We start from the raw sequence: 24,404 nt of genomic DNA, 5'->3' as shown, positions 1-24,404 counted from the left end.
AAGCTGGACGTGGCTTGGGGAGCAAATGAGATCAGTCTGGGGAGGTTGTGACGGTGGGGAGGGCAGGTGGGCCACGGGGAAGCCCTGCGGGCAGGCAGAGAGGCCACTGGGGCTCAGCTGGGAGGCAATCAGCTGCCAGTGAGAACTGTTAGAACCGCTCCGGCCAAAACAGAACTGAAAAACCCCACAGCAAAGTGGACTAGAACGGAGAATCAGGTCCCAGAGGTACTTCCTGCGCGTCCATTTAGAGAAGAAGACATAACCAGAAGAGCAAAGTATTCTCCACAGAAGCTAAGGCCAAGAGATGACTCAAGAAAAAAGGATGTGAACCTGGTCCAGAAGCTTGGAAAACACTGCATGTTACATCCCCTCCTTAAAGGGGCCAAAACGCTCTAGAAAATAGACCTGGTTACACTTTCCAAACATATCATGCGAACGGTGTTCACACACTGGAAATCACTGAGCCCGAGACATGCAGGGGAACCCATTTAAAATAACAGGAAAGAATCTAACAGAACCTGAACGAAGAGAAGCCAAGTCTGAGTCTCAATGGACTGAAGTGCTTTGAAAACTCTGGCAGTTTAGACTTTAAAAATTTTGAAACATCTTTGTAGTTAATGTTACCAACCAGCATTTTCCAGGTTTAAAAAGTGCTTTCAACATATGACACCTCCAAGAAAATGTGAACCATGTGTGCTTTGATCCTGCTGTTGGGTCCTCAGTAGTGAGGACGGATTAATGCTGGTCCACGTGCTTAAAAAAATTTCTTAGAGACTTCCTGTGATAGCATTTAGGGTTTATATTTAGACCAGGAATAAACTGAAGCAGGAACCATTTCTAGACAGCTACACGTCTAACTCCACACCCATGAGGATCCCGATCTCCGCGGCACTTCCCACACTGCTCCCGAGAACACTGGTATTTCCAGATGCTCATCAACGCTCCACTCAAGAGGGAAGAAGCGAACACAGCCGTTTACGCCAGACCACGCCTCTACGGCATGGCATGCCATTTTTCACATCTCTGATTCTAAAATCAGTATGTGCTCTACAAAACAAAACACACTCTTTAACATGGTAGTAGGGTTTTCTTCCCCCAAAGGCTATTATTAAACTAAGGGTACACCTTACATACATACACAAGTACATACACACACATACCCTGTAAGATACACAGTCTCTGTAAAATAGATGTCTCCCTATAAGACCCTCAATGCACATTAACATATTAAAAGCCCCTCAATATGCAACCAGCATTTCCTAAATATATTTACTCACAGATCTTCCCTTCCACTCCAATATCTTACGTGTCACAGAACATAAGTGGGCAAATACTGCTCTAAGCAAATAAACAATTACTGAAAATGCAGGGAGTGGTAAAGCTGAGCTCCTTTATTATAAAAATAATAGTGACTCAACAAAGCTTCATAATGTCAAGTGATGACAGGCGTGACAGGCTTCACCATAAATGCCCCAGTTAAACTGCAGACATTCAAAAACACAACATCCTGCACAGGACAAAGACACCGACACACAGGACGCTTGCAAAGGTACCACTGAGGAGTAACGGCGGCAAAACTGGTCATCAGGCCAGGCGTCTTCAGCACCCCTAAGCCCTCCCTTCTGACTTTTGGGTCCCCTGTGGGTAGACGTTCATCACCCTCTGGTTTCAGGCGTCTCTATCTGATGACTGACTAGTGAACCATTCCTGCGCCGAGTGTCCAAGGCTACCTTCACCCTGGGAAGTGAAGGAAAGACTTCTGTCCAAAATGAGGCATTTATTTGCAAGAAGCAGAAAGCTGAGGGGGAAGAGCTCCAAAGCCGCCCAAGTGGATTCAGCCCAGTCTCTGGCACATTCTAAGAGCTGAGGAATAGTGGTTATTACCACAGGCAAGATGATTCTGTAAGACTGGAGAAGTCAGGAGAAATCACTCTTGGACTTTTTTCTTCTCCACCCACCCCCAAACTGAAGTCCCCTAGTTCCCAAAGACAAACTCAGGGCTCGGGGAGGGAAAAGGCCTCCAGCCCTCATGCCTGGGCCTCCAGCTGGGACTGAGGTCCGTAGTCTCTGGTTTCTCAGCCTCATCCACGATTTCAAACCTTTCCTTCCAGTCTGACCAGAGCAGGCCTCCCTCCCCACTGCAGGAAGGGGGCTCTGAGCTCCCTGGCTTTTCTCCCACGTCCTGACTTCTGGAAGCTGCCCAGGCACACTTAACTATGTTAGCTAATAGGGGACATGTTCTGTGCACCTGTTTTCTCAGATGGCCAAAAGTATCCCTTATCTGTGTCATTTAGAATACGTTTCTTAAATCAATAGTAACGTTTCAATGTTCCAGGCTACAGCACAAAGTGTGTCAAAAGAATTTATTTTTTCTAATTTTTAGCAAATTTACATTCTTAGGCATAATGATGACAGGTTTAAACATCCATCTACTATTGCTAGGAGTTGTAAAGTTAGCAAAAAAGGACAGGAAGTTCACAGCATCTCTAAGAAAAGGAAACTTCCACACTGAAGACAATTCACTAATACATAATCCACTGCTGTAATTCAACAAAATAACAAAACATAAACGAGGTTCATGAGATTGACAGTTTTCATGGAGGGTGTGAAACTTGAGTGAAGCAGCTGAAGGATTAAGATGGGGGGATGGGAAGATGAGCTGCAAGGAGAACCTGAGGGTTGAGAGTCAGATATTTACCCTACGTGTCAACACACCTGGCAAGGGACCTGCAAATAAAGCAAACACCAGAGTGATTCCAGCACTGAACTGAGTGAGCCGAAACATCTTGCTCGGAAGCAGGCTCACTGCTTCTATTGCCTTTTGTCTTCATAAGCTAACCCACTGCATTATAAATACATGCGTGCTGTAGAAAGTTGGATGAAAAAATAAAAACCAAAAGAATAAACTAAAAATAACCCATAATTCCACTATTCAGAGATAATCACTAAAAACATTTTGGCTTATTATCCTTTAAAAAAATGTACATACACACGAAAAATCAAAAGAAAAATTTAAACATTACATATACTGCTTTACAGCATGTTTTTGTCTCACTGAATACAGAATTACAGAAATGCAAAGATTTATCTAAAAATGCTAAGATCATAATCCTTAATAGCAAAACCTGAAAACAAATGCTCAATAAGAAAGCATTAAATAATAGTGTACCCATGATAGAATATTAATCAATCATTTTTTATATTTTCTTAGACTAAATCCTTAAAAGTAGATTAGCTATTTCAAAGTGTATAAATACATATATATATATATATATATATATATATATTTTTTTTACATACTTCTCTCAGAAAAATCATTCTTTTTCAGGCAATGATGGATGGACTCATTTCTCCATACCCTCACCAGAAGTGGCTTATTTTTCAATCTATGCCCAAGTTTTTAAAAACAGTATCTCACTGATTTACTTTTCTAAGAGTACTGCTAGTAAAGCTGAAATTTTTTTGTTTCTTGATCCTTCTTTTAAAAATTACCAGTTTGCTCATTTTTTTCCCCACGGGGGAGGGGAGGGCGTCGTCTTTACCTTAGTTTTATAAGTCCTCTTTTTATAGTAAGCAAAATAAATTTACTTGTAAGTTACAGTATTTCTTTCAGTTTGTCATTTGCTTTTTAATTCTGTTTATGGCATTTTAACCTGCAGAAGTTTAATTATTCTAAAGTAATGAAAAGAGCCTTTTCCTTTACAGTTCCTACTTTTGGTGTTATGCTGAGAGGTTTCCTCCATCCTGAGATCATTTGTATTATCTTTTGGTTCTTAAAATCTTCGGTGGGGGGCTTCCCTGGTGGCACAGTGGTTAAGAATCTGCCTGCCAATACAGGGGACACGGGTTCGAGCCCTGGCCTGGGAAGATACCACATGCCACGGAGCAACTAAGCCCGTGCGCCACAACTACTGAGCCTGTGCTCTAGAGCCCGCGAGCCACAACTACTGCGCCCGCGTGCCTAGAGCCCATGCTCCGCAACAAGAGAAGCCACTGCAATGAGAAGCCAGCGCACCGCAACGAAGACCCAACGCAGCCAAAAATAAAATAAATAAATAAATAAATTTATTAAAAAGATAAAAACTTGGGTGGGGGAGACATCTTAAAAACACACAAGTTCATCATCCTAAAATTACAACCATCTTTACTACTTTAAATATTTTCACTAGTACATACACATTTTAAGCACACATTTCATACAATCTGTTTTCCAAAGTATTTTCTGACACAGGCCTTTTTTAAAAATCGTAGCTTGTTAGACATGAACAGTCTTAAACGGTTTCATAAATTTAAGGCCAGTGAGTCACATCACACCAACTTAACAATAGTCCCAAAGTTCCAGAACTGTTCCTTTCTGTCCCATCAGCGCCCAATTACTCCCCTTCAATGTCACCCAGTTACTAAAAGACCAAGAAGAATAAGCTCATTCTTGGTAGGCAACCCAGTTCTGCATAATGAATTCGGTCCTAATTATCAACGATAAGATACCAATCTTGAAAGCATTTCAATGTTGCTCTCTTCTCTTCCACCTTCGTATAAATTAGACACTTTGGGAGCATCCGGTTAAAAGCTGGAGCCCTGGAGTCTCCCTGTCATGTTTTAACCCAGGCCTCACCACTCACTAGGCCTGATCTTAACCACCCAAAGCCTCAGCTGCTTCCCCGACGCCGTCAGAGGACTGAACAACAGCACCACACTCTGCGGGGCCTGGTCAAGATTTTACGTGGGTCGATGATCGTGAACAAAGTGTGAGTTACACGAGTTGCAGCAGGCAGCGCACTGGCACAGGGACACCCGCCCGTCACAAGGTCCCGGCCCTACAGGAGGTCTGTCTATTCCAAAGGAACCACAAGTCTAGTCCAAGGTTAACTGCTAGGACAGTGACCCGGGCGGGGCCTCACGGGACCCCAGGGAAGGCTCCCACCCCGATGGAGCATCAGGACCCGAGAGGAGCCTTTCCAAAGCAGCAGGAGTCTGTCGGGTGACGGGAAGGGGACACGATACTCGAGACCGAGGGAGAGCATGAGGAAAGGGCAGCAAGGCCAATTCTGGCAACCGGCGCTGCAGTGATGGGGAAGCTGCCAGGAGACTCTGCTCACTTGATCCCAGAGTCTCAAGGGAAAACATTGAAATGACCGCCAAGCTTAGGCTTCACAACCCTGCTTCTCAAACACGAATAAGATTACGCTTTATAGAATGGTTCCTCAAATGTTGTTAACGTTAGAAGCTATGGCATTCGCATGGAACCCAGACGTTGAGGGCCTGAAGAAAACTTAAGAGTCAATTAAAAACCATCTCACTTTATAAATGAGGAAATAGAAGCTCAGCAAAGTTAAGTTCAAACCAGATCCCATGTCTTCTCTCCCAAGCAACATCTTCTACACCTCAGCAAAAATACATGAATAAATCACACACACATCTCTTTCAGAAGCTATATCCCTGTGAATAAAAAATTTAAAAGCCATCAAAGATAATAATTCTGTTTATAGTGTGCATTATTAAATGGACACATTATAAACAAAGAGCTTAAATCCTTAGTAATAAACCTAAGGTTTTATTTAAATTTGATTTATTCCTCATTTCATGTTCACTTCTCAGTTTTGAAAGGCAAACGAAAGAAGAGAATTTGTTGAGAAACTACCTGATATCCCTCCCCCCCAAAGAAACAAACAAAAAAACAAGGTAAACTTCAAATTGGTCCTTAAAAATGGTACATTCTTTTCTCCAGGCATACCTGAAAGACAAGGTCAAAATTCAGCCAATGGTCCCCAAAAGACATCTTATTCCAGACTCAATTGCTGAGGTAGAAAGCCCATGGCCTCGGAACCTATGCAGGGCCGAAACAGCGAGGAATAAAACACAAACACACTATGTTTTTTTGGGCCCTAATTTTCAACTTGAAGGATGGCAAGTAACTACTCCTCAATCTAAACCACATACCTTCGACCTTTCCTTGCTGAAAGAAAGGAATACTACATACTACGCCTGGTGGGCAAACCGGGCGTGAACTTCTGATAAAAGGCCCTCAAGGACCCAAGAAAGGTCTCTCCTGTGAGAAAGGTCACTCGGGCTCTAGTACCACCACTGCCTTTGCATCATCTCTCCAACAGGGAAGAGCCTTAACTCACCAAAGGATTTCACTTCAAAGGTAAGGCTGCAACATTTAACCTGATGGGAAAGACCTCAATCTTGTTTAAAAACACACACACACACACAAATTTTAGAAATCTGTACCTTAAAACTAGTTTTGAAACAAAAAAAAAGCAAATTAAAGTTTCACAACTTGTTTTCTTGGCACTTTCCTGGATTGCCATAGCTGAAGAAAACCTGCGCATTTTTTCTGTCGGGGCACTGTGTTAGTTCCTGGGGTGCTGCAGTAACTATTATAATTAAGCTTGCTTGCATTCTTACGTGATGGAAGTGCAGTGACTGCTTCTGTAGCCAAAATCAGAGGTAGTCAAAACACTCGGTGTAAGTTAGAATTATTCCAGATTTATTCACGCAAAAAACAACTGAGGTACCCATGACAAAGTTCTATGCTATTTACTTTGGGGATGCAAAAATACAGGAGTATCTCCTGCCTTCAAGCAATCCAGTTAGAAAAGTATGGGAAGTAAGGCTGCACTGGCAACCCAGACTAAGTTAATTATCTCTAGAAGGTAATATTCAGCAACAGGCAAAGGAGTCGACGGGGCTGTAATATCTAAGCAAACTGCAGAATCAGCCCAGGCATTCACTGGGCTGTTAGTTCCCCGAGGCGGTGGGCGGTAGGAAAGGGGGTGTACCAGCAAGGACCTGAGCCGGTGGCCCTAAGACACAGAGGATACGACAAATCGGTGAGAAACCCTACTACTACAGCTAAAGGTGTTTTTTGCTTTTTGTGGGGTTTTTTGTAACATAAGTTTTTAAAAGATGACTCCAATGACAAAAAAAAGTTAAATATTTTTAGACAGTATTTCAGCCACCCCTCTCCAGCTTAATGAGCATTCTCTCTCGAAACCTCCAAAAATGGTCATAATAGAGTTAAAGCCAGCCAGTCTCCTGTTTGCATACTTCGGAATCTGAAATGCGATGCAACTATTTCGACTTACCATGGAAAGCAACAAATAGAACGTTCAAGTAAATTTTTTTCTAATATCCAAGAACACTTTTAGATCAAGAAAACGTCATATCCAATTTTTTTTTTTTTTAAGACAAAACATTGCTGCTTTTTAAACAACATTCCCTATTTTGCTACACAACCCACAAACGCTCCAGGATTTCGGAAAATCGGGTAGACAGAGTGGCCACAAAATGAAGTGTTAACCTTACAACAACTGCACACGCTTTTGCAGCGTGTTAAGATATGCCGAGGTCCTAGAAGCTGAGGTCGTAAAGTAAAGTGAATTTAGTTCCCCTCTGTGACTCCGACGAGTGCATTTCCAAAACTGCGTGACTACTCCACTCCTAACTTGGACTGTTTTAATGCCCCTACGGGGAAGGGCAATTACACAGAGCAAATAAATACCTGAGTTAAGTTAACTACAATTCCCCATTTGCACCCTCACCACTAACCCCAACTGCGAGCTACGAGCAACAACAGGGATCCAATCGGAAAAGAGGATCCTATTTTTGGCAGAGAGCTCGTTAAAGGGAGAAAACCCCGAACTTTGGGGGATTAGTCTCAAGGAATGCTCACCAAGCGTTTCTCCCCGAACCAGCACTCGGCCTACAGCACACCCGGGCGGAGGCAGGGGTGCGCGGGGCGACCCCTGCACGCGGGCGGCGGCCGGCGCCCGGGTTACCTGCGGGGTCAGCGCGCGCTCCCGCCGGGCGCAGGGCCGGGGACGCGCCGAGGCGGCGGAGCAGGCCGGGCCCGACTCGCGGGCGCTCGGCCGGCGCCGGGGGGCTCCGTCCCGTTCGGCCGCCGCACTCGCATCCCTGCGCGCCTCCCTGGCCCGCTCCCCCAAGAGAACGGGGCAAAGGGGCGACTATTACCCAATAATAGCGCCCCGCACAGTCGCAACAATGCGGGCGAGGAACCCGGGAGCCGCGGGCAGGGAACCGGAAAGCAGAGAGCCCGGCTCCGCGGCTCGTTCAGCGCGCGAACCCAGTACTTTACTTGAGAGCACGAGTCCGGGGCAAGCGACGCTCGGGGGAGAAGTGATCCCGAGGGGGCGAGGGAGAGAGGGCACGGGTCCGGGCGCTCCGCGGGGGTCGCCGCCCGAGGAGAGGCGAGGCGAGGCTCGCACGCCCGGCCGCCCGGGGCCGCCCGCCGGCCCGGCTCCGCGGCCCGAGCCCGGTCGCGCTGGGAAAGGGGCGGGCGCCATGAATCGGGCTTTTTCCCAGTGCGTAGTCCGGGCCTGACCGCCCCGTGCCCGCGTCCGGGGCCGCGGCCCGGCCAGGCCCGAGCCGGCCGGGGTGACTCAGGGCCGGGCCGCGCGCTCCCCTCCCGCCCCCGGCGCCCTCCGCCCACGAGTCCCCCGGCCCAGCCGCCATTCCGCCCAGCCGCGGCTCGGCGGCTCAGGCCTCGCCCGGCGCTTGGGCTCGGCCGCCGCGGCCCCAGTCACTGCGACACCGCGGCTCCGGGCCGGGCCTGCGCTGCCGACTCTCCTCGGCCCCGGCGCCGTCGACACTCACCCGCATTTCCCGGGTGCCTAAATGGCTCCGGCGACGTCTCCACCTGGTCGCTGGGCCCGGCCCCGGTTAAATCCCCGTCCCGCCAAGGTCTCGCCGCGTCCCTCAGCCGCCGGGGCTGCCCCGCCTGGAGCTGCGTGCGACACGGCTCCCGCCTCCTCCTCCTCCTCCCTGCCTGCCCGCCCGCCGGCCCTCCTCCCGCCGCCGCCGCCGCCGCCGCCGCCTGCACCACGCAACCTCCGCCCTCTAGCCTTTCCTCCCCGCCCTCCCGGCCTCACCGGCTACGGCTCCCGTGGGGGAGAAGCTGGTGGGGGAGGGCCGGAACGCACCGCCATCGGCGTCCGGGGCGGGGGAACCGGGAAACCGTCGCCGCCATCTCCCCACCAGCCCGCGGCGCGGGAGGGGCCCGGAAACCTCCCGCCCGCCGCGGCCCCGGCCCCCGGTCCCCCAGCGCCACCGAGGACCCGCTCGCGGGGCTGTTCTCTACCTGAAAGCCCGCGGCCCCTGGCCCCGAACCCCGGCGCCCTCCCCGGCCGGGCGCAGCGGATCCTCCTCCAGGTTTTACAGCCTCCCTCTCCTAGAGGCCGCCTCTAAGGACCCGGCTTCCCGCCACTTCGGGCCGAACGAGGAGGGGTCACCTTCTTAGGTCGGGGCCGCAGCCTGGGGAGAAACTGCCCCAAGACACCCCGGAGGAGGGGGTCTTACACACCCCCTCCTGTCCCCCTCCTGCGCGCACACACGCCCTGAACCGACACGGATCACAACTGCACCCGGTGGATCTGCCTCCCCGGCTGGGAGAATAACCAAAAGCCATATCCCGACCGACTGATAAAGTCTGAGATGGGCGAGTGGCCCTGAAAAGCAGGTACAGACTAGAGAGAAACGTGTCGTCCATTCTCGAGCCCCAGGACACCTGCGGGCCTCGGCGATCCGCACCTGAAAGCCCGAGCTTCTCGGCGCCTCTCTCCCTCTGTTTCTTTAAAATCAAACCAAAACTAGCTTCCCTCTTCAAACTCTTTAAACGACTGTTTTTTAGGCAAATGTTGATAAAGATTCCCTTTACCATCAATCTCTGTAAAGACAAATCAAGAATGAAACTGAAGATTTTACATAAATGGATGGGATGAGATGTGACTATAGAATAGGATTGTTTTCACGTGGGGTCTGGAGTAGTTCACCGCATTCAAGTGAAATTAACTCACAATTGGGTACTTGAAATACAAATTTTGGCAGCACAAATAGCCACCTGGCTTCCTACGGTGACACAGGTGAGAAGCGTGGACTTGGAGGGGCTTCTGCTTTCATGCCCGTGGTCCATGAACAAGCGGGGAAGGATTTCAGATTATCTGGGCAACAGACTTGATGAATGTTAACTTCCTGTTTTGCTCCAAACTAAAACATTAAGTATCACCTTGGGGTGGAAATCCTAGGCCCAGAGCAGAGGGCTACCCCCATAGTCCTCTCTTTCCTGAGGAATATGGGTTTCTCTTAGAAGAAATATCCCACTAGTAGATGTGGTTCCTCCTATTAAAAAGTGGTCTTTTGTCAGCATCTCTTAAGTATCTTTAAAAATATGGCATTTGTCTACACTTGTCACCGAAGTATGTGGTCTCAGTCTGTGTGAGGATTTTTAAATTCTTGGTTTATACCCTATACTTCTAAATATTCAAAAGAAACTTGGATGCATTTAACTTTTTTGTGGGCACATGGTAAGATTGAAGGTACAAATGGAAGGCTTGTCCCTGCAGACAATGCTTTCCACTGTAGGTATATGGCTTCTCTTAGATCCTTACTTCTTCCCTGTGCTTTCCTCAGACAAGGTATCTCATCTCCAATCTCCCTTAATCTGCCCTCTCCCATCTCGTCATTCAATATGGTCTCCTTGCCTGTGACTTCCCAGAGCTAATACATGAGCTGAGTGGGTCAACTTTCTCTTTACTGTTTTTTTCTTCCAACCTCTCTTTTTCCTTAACAGAAGGATTTAGTCCCCCTATACCATCCTCCTCACTTCTCATTACCTCAGTTCCTGGTTCTTAACTTCCTTCTAGCCTTTGCTCTCCACTCATCTGCACTATTTTTCTTAGCTCTTAGACTATGACATTGACTTTTTAAAAAAATAAATTTATTTATTTATTTTTGGCTGCGTTGGGTCTTCATTGCTGCGTGCGGGCTTTCTCTAGTTGCGGCAAGTGGGGGCTACTCTTCATTGAAGTGCGCAGGCTTCTCATTGCGGTGGCTTCTCTTGTTGCGGAGCATGGGCTCTAGGCGTGCGGGCTTCAGTAGTTGTGGCACGTGGGCTCAGTAGTTGTGGCTCATGGGCTCTAGAGTGCAGGCTCAGTAGTTGTGGCGCAGGGGCTTAGTTGCTCCACGGCATGTGGGATTTTCCTGGGCCAGGGCTCGAACCTGTGCCCCCTGCAGCGGCAGGTGGATTCTTAACCACTGCGCCACCAGGGAAGTCCCCTACGCCATTGACTTTTATGTCCACTTCACAACCGGTTACATCTATACCACTTCTACTCTGGGCAGGTAAGCTTGCCTCCAACCTAATGAACCAAGGCCATCTATTCTCTTTCCACATTAAAACATTCTTCCTCCATCTTTCTCCCCCATCTCAGCAAAATTGATGTTGTCCCCCTTTCAGATGACCCAAAGTTTGGAGGGGTAACTAACTTGATAGATGTTAGAATCAAAATTCAGAAAAAAAAAATTCAACATAGTCTCAGACTAGAATATTAGGCCAAAACCAATGAAATAAAATAGAACTTTACAAGTCTAAAACAATATGACGCAGTTCAAAAAGCCCACGTTTTAGATTTAGGTAGACCTTGGTTTATATTCAAACTCAAACCACCATCTTTTGCTCTGGTTAAGCCAACTGTTATATGGGGATTAAAATACCTACCTCATAAGGTTGTCGTGAAGGGTAATTCCTTTGTAATTCCAGCATACTTCCTGAAACAGCAAGTGTTAGTTCCCTTTCTTTCCTCATCTTCCATACAGTGGAAATCCACTGACTGCCCTATTTAGTTGTTGATAACACTGACATTTTCAAAGTCTTATGGGCCTGAAAACTCAAAATACTGACCCATGGACCTTGCATCTCAGAGCTAGTCACCGTCCTAGAGAACTCCTTTGTCTATTTTGGCTCAGTCTGTGGGGGCATTCGTTATCATCATCACACCCACTTTCCAAAGAAAAACCCAAGACTCAGAGATACTAGGCAATTTGCTCCAAATCTCTCAGCTTGATCAGTGGCATAACCTGATCCAGTGACTCCCAAGTCCGGGTACATCCACTCCTTTACTATGATGTTTTCCCACACCTGTATTGTCCCTTTAACCTTCTGAATGGTTTTCCTGGTTCTCATCTCTGCTCTATCCTTCCAGCCTGTGTAGTGACTGACCGCCGGTGGTTTTTCCATACTGATACCTTCATCACTGAATCTTTGTCCTTTCAAACTTTTCAGTGGCTCCTCATTGTTTATAGGGTTCAATCCAAACTCTCACCTGGCACCTAAGGTTGACCATAATCTTGTCCTAACTTACTTTTCCAAATTTATTTCCAGCCATTTCCCAAAAGGAACTCTCAACTTCATCCCATCCTGCTAAGTCTATTGTTGGCCCACAAATACCAGCCTTGAATCACCATTTATGAATGCTTGCTTCTGTTTGTTCCCCGAACAAACAGAAATGGTCCCTCCTCCTTTCCTACATCTGCAAATCATACTCCCTTATTCATATCCAGCTCACATCCACTTTCAGGAAGCCTACTTTGCACCTTCTACGCAGGCTTTGGTGATCTCTCCCTGATTGCCAACCTCTCACATATGCCTTTAAACTACGTGGTCTGTGCCTTGGTCAGGCACTATTTCCTGACGTTCACCAGGCCCCTCAGCGTTGAGCCTGAAGAACACTGAAGAGGTTCAAAACTGTTTACTAATCAAATTTGAAAGGATACTGTGTCTCTTGACCAGCCATATGAGCTATTGTTTCTAAGACCTGAGTAAGGAACTAGCTATCCAGTGCAAAGTTAATTCATTTAATGAGAGATTTCCCAAACCTGTGAATCACCTGGGGATTTGAATACTGATTCCAGGGCCCATTCCAGGCCTACTGAATCAAAATTGGGTGGGAAGGGGAAGGGAGGATATTTGAAACTGCCAGAGTTTATATCCTGGCTTTACTACGTATTAATCTGAGTAACTTTGAACAAGCTACTTAACCTCTCTGGGCCTTCCCCTATGAAATGGAGATGATAATAGTATCTCATATGAGGTTGTTATAAATTAAATACTTAACAAACATTACCATGATGATGGTGATGACGATGATATAATTATCCAGGGCCAATCTGGTGACCTGAGTTTGGGAACCACTGATCTAATGAACTACTCTTTCCTCTCAAAGTTTCAAATGTTATGGTCTTAAAACTTCTGGTATTAGCATTATGACATATTACATAAGTCTTATTTGTTTTGAAATAGTGTACTTCAAGGAAGAGGAGCTAAGTAAACAGATTTTTCTATTAAATTAGTTTATTTAATCCGAATAATGAAATACACTTTATGCATGATTAAAAAAAAAAAACTAGTTTCTCTTAGGAAAATAACTACCCATTTACTATATAACTAAATAGAGTAATCCAACCAACTTAACATTCAAAGGAAGCAATCAGGAAAGAGATGAAATAATACATGATTTCTTCTACTTAGGACAATGAGTCATAAGTTCTTTTTGAAGAAGCAGGTTTTTAATCTTCTACTTTAATTCATTAGGAAAAAATTCATAGCTCAGTTTAGTCCATCAAATTCCAAACAGTATTTTAATGATATGAAATGTAAGCAGCCATAAAACTAGGAAGCAGAAATTTACTTAACCAAAGTCACAAAGTAAATATGTCTGAATGGGGAACACAGACTGGGTAGCCCCACCTTCTCAACTCTTGACTTATAAATGGCCTACACAAGCAGATACACAAAGACCTTATTTTTATTGCCTGGAATTCCACCAAAGATTCCTAGTATCCACTGTTAAAGAGTCAGATAGCTCTGGGAGGGTAACAGGGCTTGAGAGTCATTCACACATCAGCATTAATTAGTTCAATCAGGTTGCCTTCTTTCTAGCCCAGATAGGGTAGCACCTAAAGAAAAGAAAGTTTGGGGCAGATGAAGTTTGGGAGAAACACTGAGTGCTTCCGGGCAGGCTGAAGGCCTTGGGGTCAGAGGTTCTGGTGAGAAGAGCCATAAACAAAAGAAGGGACTGAGGAAACAAGATGGAAGTACATTAAAAAAATCTAATCTGGGGACTTCCCTGGTGGTCGAGTGGTAAAGAATCCACCTTACAATGCAGGGGATGCAGGTTCGATCCCTGGTCAAAGAACTAAGATCCCACATGCCGCGGGGCAACTAAGCCTGCGCGCCACAACTCCTGAGCTCGCGCACCTCAACTAGAGAGCCTGTGTGCCACAAACTACAGAGCCCATGTGCTCTGGAGCCCACATGCCACAACTAGAGAGAAGCCCACATGCCACAACAAAAGATCCTGCATGCCTCAACAAAGATCCCGCGTGCCGCAACTAAGACCCAAAAATAAATAAATAAATTTTAAAATACAATAAAATAAATTTAAAAATAAATAAATCTTAAAAAAAAATCTAATCTGTCCAATTCCAGACGTTGCATGTTGAGAAGTCCTAGGCCTCTTGTCTTGAGGACCCATAAGACAGAAAACACTGTTGTAAGATAGTCATGAATTCAGCTTTTGAGGTCTGACCTGGGGAACTAAACACCATCGTAACATTCAATTAGGTTGGGCCATATGAAATTGCAACTCATTTTCAAATGATTCAACCTTGTCTCTATGAGAAAATTACTGAGTTCCAGAAAACTGTCCTAAAATCTCTTCTTCCAGGAAGCTTTCTCTAACCTTATACACCTCAACCTAGCCCCACACCCACATGTGGATTAGGTGTCTTTCTTTTGTGATTCTTTTTATACTATGAACTTACTCTTACTAAAGAGTTTATCAATATTGCTTTATAATTTTCCCTTCTCTATTTCCCACTGTCTCACAGGTTATGAGCTTGAATTCAGAGATGGTGTCTTTTATTACTGTATCTACAATATTTATCATAGTACCTGGCACACAGTATACTGAATGAACGGTTAGAACCCAACTCATGGATTAGTTGGGATTGTTTATACTGTTAAACCCAGTGATGCCACTTTCCTGCTCAAAGGCCTTTAATAATTTCCTATTTCCTACCAAAAGAATGAGAAACACCTCATTCCTAATATTAAAACACCCTCTACACCTCAGCTTCAATGGATCTCTTCATACTTGTCTCCCTCTGGTTTTTTATACATACCAAACTAGATCCAGACTGGACCCCTGTGAATGCCTGAACTTGCTCTGTGCATTTCCTCATCTAACTACACGTTCCGTATCAATTATTCTTCCCCAATCACTGCTCTCCCAAATACAGTCCGTCCCTCTGGGCCCACCTTAAATGCAATCTCTTCGGTGAAACCTTTCTTGCTCCTCTGCCTGATGTGAAATCCACCCCTCCCCTCACACTGGGTAAGCTTCCTGAGGACCTTCTTAAACAAGTGTGTAATACAGGACTGTATTAGTCAAGGTTCTCCAGAGAAACAGAACCAACAGGAGATATATCTAGATAGATAGAGATATAGACATATAGATATATAGAAACTGAACGAATAGGAGATATATATACATATACATACACACACATATATATATCGAGAGAGACAGACTGATTGATTAATTATAAGGGATTGGCTCATGTGATTAAGGGAGGCTGGCAGGACCAAAATCTGCAGGGTGGGCCAGCAGGCTGGAGGCCCAGGGAAGAGCCAACATTGCAGTCCAAATCTGAAGGCCTCTGCTGGCTGAATCGCCTCTTGCTCAGGGCAAGTCAGTCTTGGTTCTAGTCAGGCCTTCAGCTGATTGGATGAGGCCCACCCACAGTATGGAGGGCAATCTGCTTGACTCAAAGTCCACTGATTTAAGTGTTAATTTCATCCAAAAAGCACCCTCACAGAAACACTCAGAATAATGTTTGACAAACATCAGAGCACCACGGCCTAGCCAAGCTGACACATAAAATTAATGTTTGCAAGCACTGAGCAGGACACCCTGGACATAGCAAAGGGCACTGCATTTCTTTAAAGAGTATCTTACACTCACTGCCTCAAGTTTCTTGCCTCCTATGGACTCCTCAGCCCATTTCCACCTAGCTATTAAGTTCAACAGTTTCTCTCCTGCATTTGGTACTTCTACTGCCTACCCTTCCATCTTGAAACCAGTCATCCTTGGGCTTCCAAACTCTAAAACTCTCCTGGATCGTCTAGCCTGTCTGGTAACTTTTTCTTCATCTGGCTCTCCTCCACCCACCACTTACATGTGGGTTCCTGAAGGTTCTATTCTTGTCGATCTTTTCTTGCTACATCCTCTTTTTTATGTAATCTTGTCATTTCCATGGCTTCAATGGACAACCATATCAAATTAGCACCTCTAACTCAATCCAGGGACACATCTCGGTTTTATGGCACGTGATGTTTATACGATTTGGGGGGAGGGTGTTTTTTAAGAAAGTTCTATGCCAGGATGGCTAGCAGCAGCTTAACTAGACACAGAAAACACACAGATGTATCCCATTAATCCCACACTCTATTGTATTTCTAACTCAGTTTCTCCTTAAACAGGTTCCCCCAAATGCCTGGACCACTCCAGTGCCACTAGCTCTGAGGGAAAAGTGAGAGGAGTTGGGGTGGAAAGAGGTAATAATTACAGCCAATCGATGCAGCTACAAGAACCCACTTTTGACATTTTTACAAACACATATGACTACATGAACATATAGCTGCTCCCTGCCCCCAAGGGGCTTGGAAGGGCTCATTCATGGGATGAGCCCTGAAAGTAAAGCTTCACGACCTTCCAGAGTGTCCCCCTCCACCTCTGTCTTCAGCCTCCACCTCTCCCACACTTCAGGTCTGATTTTCTATTGCTTGCAGCTCCCTCTACTTGCACGTCCCCCATGTTTCAAATCATCTGGTCTCAAAGCCCACCATTCTTTCTTCTCCCCCGACTCATCCTATATCTTCTCCTTTGTTTTCTGTCTCTGGTACTGGTGGCACCATCCACCCATTCATTCAAGTTAGATGCCTCAGGTATATTTATTCTGCCCTCTTTTCCACCTCTGTGTCCATTGGTTCATTAAGTCCTATCCAGTTTAGACCTGTATTAGCTTTCATTTGCACTGCTGCAATGGCCTCCTAGCTGGTCTCCCTGCCTCCAGTCTCTCTTCTAATTCATCCTCTACACAGCCATGGAGTTTTTTTCTAGAGTATGGCAGTGACTTCCTCAAGAAGCAGGAGAGCATGGGCTCTGGAGCTAGACTAGATTTAAATCTTGACCCCACCACTTACCAGCTGTTGGACCTTGCAAAAGTTATTTCATCAGTCTTTGCCTCAATTTCTTTACCTGTAAAATGGGAATAGTACACACTGTATAGGACAGCCTTAAGAAGGGAGTCACAGCATTTCATGGTGTAGGATGTCTGACACACAAAAAGCATTTGGCATATTACTGTCATTATCAGCCAGCTCTCCTACAAAAAACTTTCAATGGTTTCACACCCCATAAGTAGACATTCAAAATAATCTTCACAGCATAACCTCTGTCTCCCTTCCCAGTTTCCATTCCAGCCATGTCTCCTCTTGGACCTTGTGCTGTAGCCACACTTGACAACCACAGGGATCTCCCCACGAAGCGTGGGGACTCCTGGTAGAGACCTTTGTTGGGAATGTCCTCCTTCCTTTTTCTTTCCCTGAATCATTCCCCAGATCCCTAATCCCTAATCATCTTCTCTACGAAGTTTCCTCAGCCTCTTCTTATCCTTACTGTATCCTTACATTTTTGCATAAACATTGGCTAAAAGTCCTCTGAGAAATTCCCTCTCACCCTGAACTTTCTTTTTCGATTGCCAAAAATGGGGTTTCCATTTTTGAGGCACTATTCTTGTATGTAATGTAATACATGTAAAGTATATCTTGGATTATTCCAAGTTTTTATTGGCATAAATTGGAGAGAACATTCGAGCCATGAATGATGAAGTGCCAGGAAAAACTTTATAGCCCTTCAATACTATTTCTTTATATGATATATTTTAAAGAAGAGCAATAGTATTTTGAGAATGTGTACAGAGAAGTTAAGAAATTCCAGTGACCTTAGAGCTTGGTTTTGTTGGTCTGAAAGGTCCTTTGCTTTATGACTCACTATTCACTTTGGGGATGAAAAAAATGAACATTAAAGAAGACTGCAGGCTGGAGTTCTAAATGAACAGATAATAATCAAAAAAGATATTATAAGGCTTCCCTGGTGGCGCAGTGGTTAAGAATCCATCTGCCAACGCAGGGGACATGGGTTCAGCCCTGGTCCGGGAAGATCCCACATGCCGCAGAGCAACTAAGCCCGCGCACCACAACTACTGAGCCTGCGCTCTAGAGCCCGCGAGCCACAACTACTGAAGCCCACGTGCCAAGAGCCCATGCTCTGTGACAAGAGAAGCCACCACAATGAGAAGCCCAGGCACCGCAATGAAGAGTAGCCCTCGCTTGCCTCAACTAGAGAAAGCCCGTGCGCAGCAACAAAGACCCAGTGCAGCCAAAAAAAAAAAAAAAAGATATTATACTACCATTTACCATTTTATGGGAGAAATTATTTTACTTCCCCCTCCATTAATTTTTTTCTGTGGAAGGGCAACTGAAGAGACCTCTCACAAATTTGCATAATTTCTCTATTTTTTTAAGAACGTGTGTTTAATCCAGACTTGGAATCTGGATAAGGAGTTCCTGGCTAGCTCTGTGGCAGAGTAAGTTCAGAAACCAAAGGCTTTTTGTACAGTGAGAGGTACATTTTATTTTTGCTGATAATGTCCCAGAAACTGAGGTCAAGGTCATCAGCCACTGTTCCATCCCAGCAGTGACAAGGCCATTGGCAGGCGTTTGGCTTTTCTACTGATGCCATCAGCATTCAAGTCTGCTTCTGTGAGTTGAAGCAGTTCATCAAGAGGGAAGTACCATGATGAGAGCAAGAATTATAACCCCTCCCCCTCAATAACTTGGTAGGGGAGCAAAAGATACAAGATAGATGGGAAATCACCTCCTAAATATCCAAAATAAACACTCAAACTTTCATCCCTTTTGGGAAGCCAAGCCATCTTTCCCATCCTTTTGCCAATGATATTTTCTTTTATTTCTCCCTTCCTCCTTCCTTCCAACAACCCTAACCTTTTACTAAAAGATTAGAACTAGGTAAATATCCAGCAATCTGGTTCCAACAAATAATTATTGCAAGATTGCTGACTTACTTGCCTTTAAATTAGACAATGCTACTTGGACCATGCAAAAAAAATTTATACTCTGAACATACCAGCAAGGCCACCTGGAAGAAATGGGCAATGGAATAAAATTTACTTTGAACCATAGACACTTAAGTTTTCCTGATAGAATTAGGTGAGTAGATGTAAACAGCAGGTCTAAAACTCTAGTGGTGAAAATAAAGTGACTTTTAAAAGCTCAGGGTATCTAGAGTTTTGAAAAATAAAGCATTCACTGTGATGTGTTTCTTGAGCGAGCACTTCATAAACCATTTACTAACTGACCTACTTTTTCCCCCCCTGCAGCTAAAATGCTCCGCTATAACTTACAAATGGGAAACTGGGTGGCTCTTACCTTGCACTGAGTGGGATCAATCCCACCGTAGCTGCTGCAGGGTAGCATTTCCAGCTCCACCCTCAGTCTGAGAATGACTGTGGGAAGAAGCAAGGAAGAGACTCCCGTGGGAAAAAGACAGACTCAGTTATCCCAGCCTGTGCCTAAGACAGCAGACAGAAGAGGGAAAGCACACAGGAGGGGTCACACGGCAACTTCCCCCAGCTCCCCTCAGGTGGGAGCAGGTGGCCATCTTTCCTGATGACGCCTGGCCAAATAATCCCATTCTTCAGGACGTCCAGAGTTCACAACGCTGGCAGGTGTTCCCTGCACCTCTTACCGGAATTAGCATTTTCTAGCTGTAAGCTATTTGGGAACAGGGCTATGTCCCCACTGCACTTGATTCCACAATTTGTCTCCAACCCACCTTTCCAGGCTCGCTTCCCACTCTCCTCCTCCCATACACCGGAATCTGCACTGGGCAACTTGCGGTATAAACATTCTTGCACTTTCCTTCCTTCTAGCTTTTGCTAATTCTGCCTTGGTGCTCTTCTCACTCTTGGGTCCATCTGTTGCAATTCTACTTGTCTTTTGATTCCTAGGTTGGTTCTCACCTCGTCAGACTTCCCAGATTTCCTTGGCTGATATTAATCGCATTCTTCTTTGTATTCTCATCGTACTTTGTTTGGACCTCTACGATAGACACAGATTCTTGTGGTTTGTATTTCTGCTGCACTAGATTCTAGTCTTCTTGTCTTTTCACCCTCTTATTCTTGTCTTTCACAAAGCAAAAGGTTTTCATGTTGATGATGTCCAATTTATCAAATTTCCTCTTATGCTTTTGGTGTCAAGTCGAAGAACTCTTTTACCTAGGCCCAGATCCTGAAGATTTTCTCCGATGGTAAAATAAAGATTCTTGATTTTATTTTAAAGAGAGGGGAAAGGAAGTTAAAAACAATGGAAATGTTGTAGAAGAAAAATTGTGAAGGTCACATTATTTAATTAGGATTTCTTGCTGTTTAGAAAGATGAAATGGTTAAGGATATGTGCATGTGAAGAAACAGGGACATTGTGTTTTTTTAGCCAAAACATTTGAGTATGGAATAGTTATTATAAGAAAAGCATGATGTCAAATCAGATCTCAACAAGTAATTTTTAGAAACTGGTGACTGAAATAGATGTCAAAGAAGAATGCAAAAAAAATTGTTACAGGAGACTTCCCTGGCGGTCCAGTGGTTACGACTCGCGCTTCCACCGCACAGGGCACAGGTTCGATCCCTGGTTGGGGAACTAAGATCCCGCAAGCCATGTGACGCAGCCAAAAGAAAAAGTGTTTACAGAAAGGATTTCTCAAGAATTTCTTTAGCCTGGGTTTATAGTTCTCAAAACTTATACTTTATATACACACTTAATAGGCAGGGAGTTCAATATGCTAATGAAAAATGTAAAAAGAAGACTCCAAATTGCAACTATCATAGATATTCAGTATGTTAGGGTGCTGATCATTACATAAGGAATATTAAAATTTTCAATAGGATTATCTGAAAATAGCACTTTGTTGAGAGATGAATTTTCTCGGTATTTTCATCCTGACTGGTAGGCTCAAAGAAAATAATCAGATGTAAAGAGTTTTGCTTCTTTGTCTAATTTTAAAGTCAGCAATGTTATGGGTTCTACCAAAATCAGCTGTCATCTTTTAAAACACATTATTCACGTAGGTAAAAATTGTACAATATTTTATGTGCTGCACCTCACTTCTCTCCACACAAAGAGATCTCAGCCTCTGAATTGCAGCAGTCCTTGGAGTTACTGTTCTGTATTGTGGCTTTAATTTATGTCCATGAAGGTTTTTATGCTCCTCCCTTTAAGAGGTGGAGCCAAATTCCTCTCCCCTGGAATGTGTGCTGAACTTAGTGACTCGCTTCTAATAAACAGAAGAGAGTGGAAGTGATAACGTGAGCCTTGGGAGACCTGGTTGTGAAAGATGCTGTGTTCTTCCTTGTTCCCTCTCTTGGACTACTTGCTCTGCAGGGAGTTAGCTGCCACGTTGCAAGGAAATCTCCATGTGTGAGAAACTGAGACCTCCTGCCAACAGCCGTGTGAGTTCACCATCTCAGAAGGGCATCCTCCAGCCCCAATGAAGCCTGCAGATGACTGCAGCCTCAGCTGACCTCCTGACTGAAACCACACAAGAGACCCTGAACCAGAGCTACTCAGCTAAGCCACCTCCAAATTCCTTCCCCACAGAAAATATGACATTTTTTTTTATTATGGTGTGAGGTTAGGATCAAGGTTTCTTTTTATTCCACAAGCATATCCAACTTTGTGAGCACCATTTATTGAACAATTATCCTTTCCCCATTGAATTACCTTGGGGCCTTTGTCAAAAATCAGTTGGTCAGTCGGATTTATCCCAGGAATGCCAGAGTATTTCAACATAAGAACATCAATCAATGTAATACACCACATTAATAGAATGAAGGAAAAAAACACATGATCATCTCACGTACATCACATCATGCACAAAAGATGTGGAAAAAGCATTTGACAAATTCCAGTACGCTTTCATGATAAAAAAAAAAAAAATGCACTCCATAAACTAGAAATAAACAGAATGAAGCCCAGATACTAAAAGCCCACAGCTAACATACTTAATGGTGAAAAACTGAAAGCTTTTCTCCCAAGATCAGGAACAAGACAAGAATGCCCACTCTCACCACTTCCATTCAACATACTACTGGAAATTTTGGCTGGAGAAGTCAGGCAATAAAAAGAAATAAAGTTCCTCCAAATTGGAAATAAAGAAGTAAAGCTATCTCCCTTCAAAGATGGTATGATGTTATATGTAGAAACCCTAAGGAATCCACAAAAAAAGTTTTAGAGCTAATAAATGAATTTGACAAATTTTAAGGATATAAAATCAACATGCAAAAATCAGTTGTATTTCTATATACCAGCAGTGAACAATCCAAAAAGGAAATTCAGAAAACATTTCAATTTATAAAACCATGTTTATCCTTCTGCCAATACACACTGAATTAATTGATGTGCCTTTATAGGAAGACTTGCAATCAGATAGTGTAAATCCTTCAACTTTGTTGTTTCTAAAAATCATTCTGGCTATTTTAGACCTTTTATGTTTCCTTATAGATTTTAGAATCAGCTTGTGGATTTCTATAAGAAAGCCTGCTGGGATTTTGATTGGGATATCTTCTCTATCTCCTGAATCTGTTTGTTTCTCTCCATCCCAACCCCAATTACCACCCTAATAGAAGGCAGGATGAACAAGAGTCTATTAACTAGGGGGAGGGATGAATTAGGAGTTTGGGGTTAACATATACACACTACTATGTACAAAATAGATAACCTATAAGGACCTACTGTATAGCACAGGGAACTATACTCAACATTTCGTAATAACCTATAAGGGAAAAGAATCTGAAAAAATAGATATATATGTATGTATAACTGAATCACTTTGCTGTACACCTGAAACTAACACAACATTCTAAATCAACTATACTTCAATTAAAAGAAAAAAGAATCTACTAACCGGTCCATCTGCCTTCACTTTGGCCTCTCCCCAATCTGTTATTCACACTGTAATTGGAGTGGTATTTTCAAAACATGTATCTGATCACGTTACCATCTCCAAGGGTATCCCGTTATTCTTGGAATAAACACTCAACCTCTTACATGGCCTAAAAGCAGGGGTCATATTCAAAATAGTCTAAATATTTAACAATCAATATTGCGCAGGTACTGACCATCAGAGCAGGTGCCAGAATCTTGGAGCAGCATTTAAAAAATCTGCCCTCTTTGCCCTATTCTGCCAGATATTACTCTCTTGGTGGCTAGATCATGGCAAAGCCCAGAAGAGGGGCTGGGCAGCTGGACTGGGTTTGGGGTGGATGAGGGTGGCTCAGTGCAGGAGCTATTTATCATCGGGTCCAGAAGTGTGTTACTGCCTTAATGACAGTGCAGCCATATTGGAGCAGATTGGCTGACCACCAGGCCTGCTTCCAAGGCCTTCCGTGGTCTGGCATCCATCCACTTCTCTGGCTTTATCTGCTGCCCTCCCTGCTCCAGTCACACTGGTCTTCTTTGAGTTCCTTGAAAATACCACCCTCCCACTCCAGAGCCCCTGGGCATTGCCTCCCCTGTGAACATCCTTCTTCCTTCCTTCACTTAGCAAACTCCTACCCATCCTGCCTATCTTGACTCTAACAAGGATTCCTCAGGAAGCTGCTCTGACCTCCCTGAAGAGGTGAGACTCCCAATAATCCTCCCTCATAGCATCATGTTCTTCTCCTTTCTTGCAGTCATCACACTTGTAGTTATAAATATCTTCACGTGATTACTCAGTTAATCCTCTCTCATAAGCTCCAAGAGGACAGAGATTATGTCTTCTTTTGTTTACCATCGTGTCCACAGCGCTAACCTGGTGCCTGGCATGTACTGCGTGGCCAATAAATATTTGTCGAATAAATGTATGAAAAACCAAGCTTAGAGAAAGATAAATACCATATGATATCACTTATATGTGGAATCTAAAAAAATGATACAAATGAACTTATTTACAAAACAGAAACAGACTCACAGACATAGAAAACAAACTTCTGGTTACCAAAGGGGAAAGGTGGGGAGGGATAAATTGGGAATGTGGGATTAACAGATATACACTACTCCATGTAAAATAGATAAACAACAAGGACCTACTGTATAGCACAGGGAACTATATTCAATATCTTGTAATAACCTATAATGAAAAAGGATATGGAAAAGAATATATGTACATATATATATGTAAAAAACAGAATCACTTTGCTGTATACCTGAATCATTGTAAATCAACTATACTTCAATAAAATAATAATAAAAAGAAAAACCAAACTCAGTTCATTTGCTCTCAAACCTCTTCTTTCTGAATTTCCCATTTTGGCTAATGGCATATCTACCTAGTTGCCATAGCAAGGGATTTAGAAATCATCCGAGATTCCTCCTTCTTCTTTATTCCACTGTTAAGATAGACACCAGATTCTGTTGGTTCTAC

At 44.3% G+C, this 24,404-nt stretch overlaps 1 protein-coding gene across 1 annotated transcript in view; it reads right to left on the bottom strand.

Moving 5' to 3' along the window:
• Nucleotides 1-8,784, bottom strand: part of CUL1 (cullin 1) — a 108,832-nt gene extending 100,048 nt beyond the window's left edge. Inside the window, exon 1 of the mRNA XM_061198860.1 lies at nucleotides 8,620-8,784. The gene's annotated coding sequence lies outside the window, so the exon portion shown is untranslated. The remainder of the gene's footprint in view (nucleotides 1-8,619) is intronic.
• Nucleotides 8,785-24,404: the final 15,620 nt, after the last annotated feature.

Source organism: Eubalaena glacialis, chromosome 8 (genome assembly GCF_028564815.1).
Source record: "Eubalaena glacialis isolate mEubGla1 chromosome 8, mEubGla1.1.hap2.+ XY, whole genome shotgun sequence".
Lineage (NCBI taxonomy): Eukaryota > Metazoa > Chordata > Mammalia > Artiodactyla > Balaenidae > Eubalaena > Eubalaena glacialis.
Note: the sequence above shows the minus strand (reverse complement) of the source record. Positions and strands in the feature narration are given on the sequence as shown.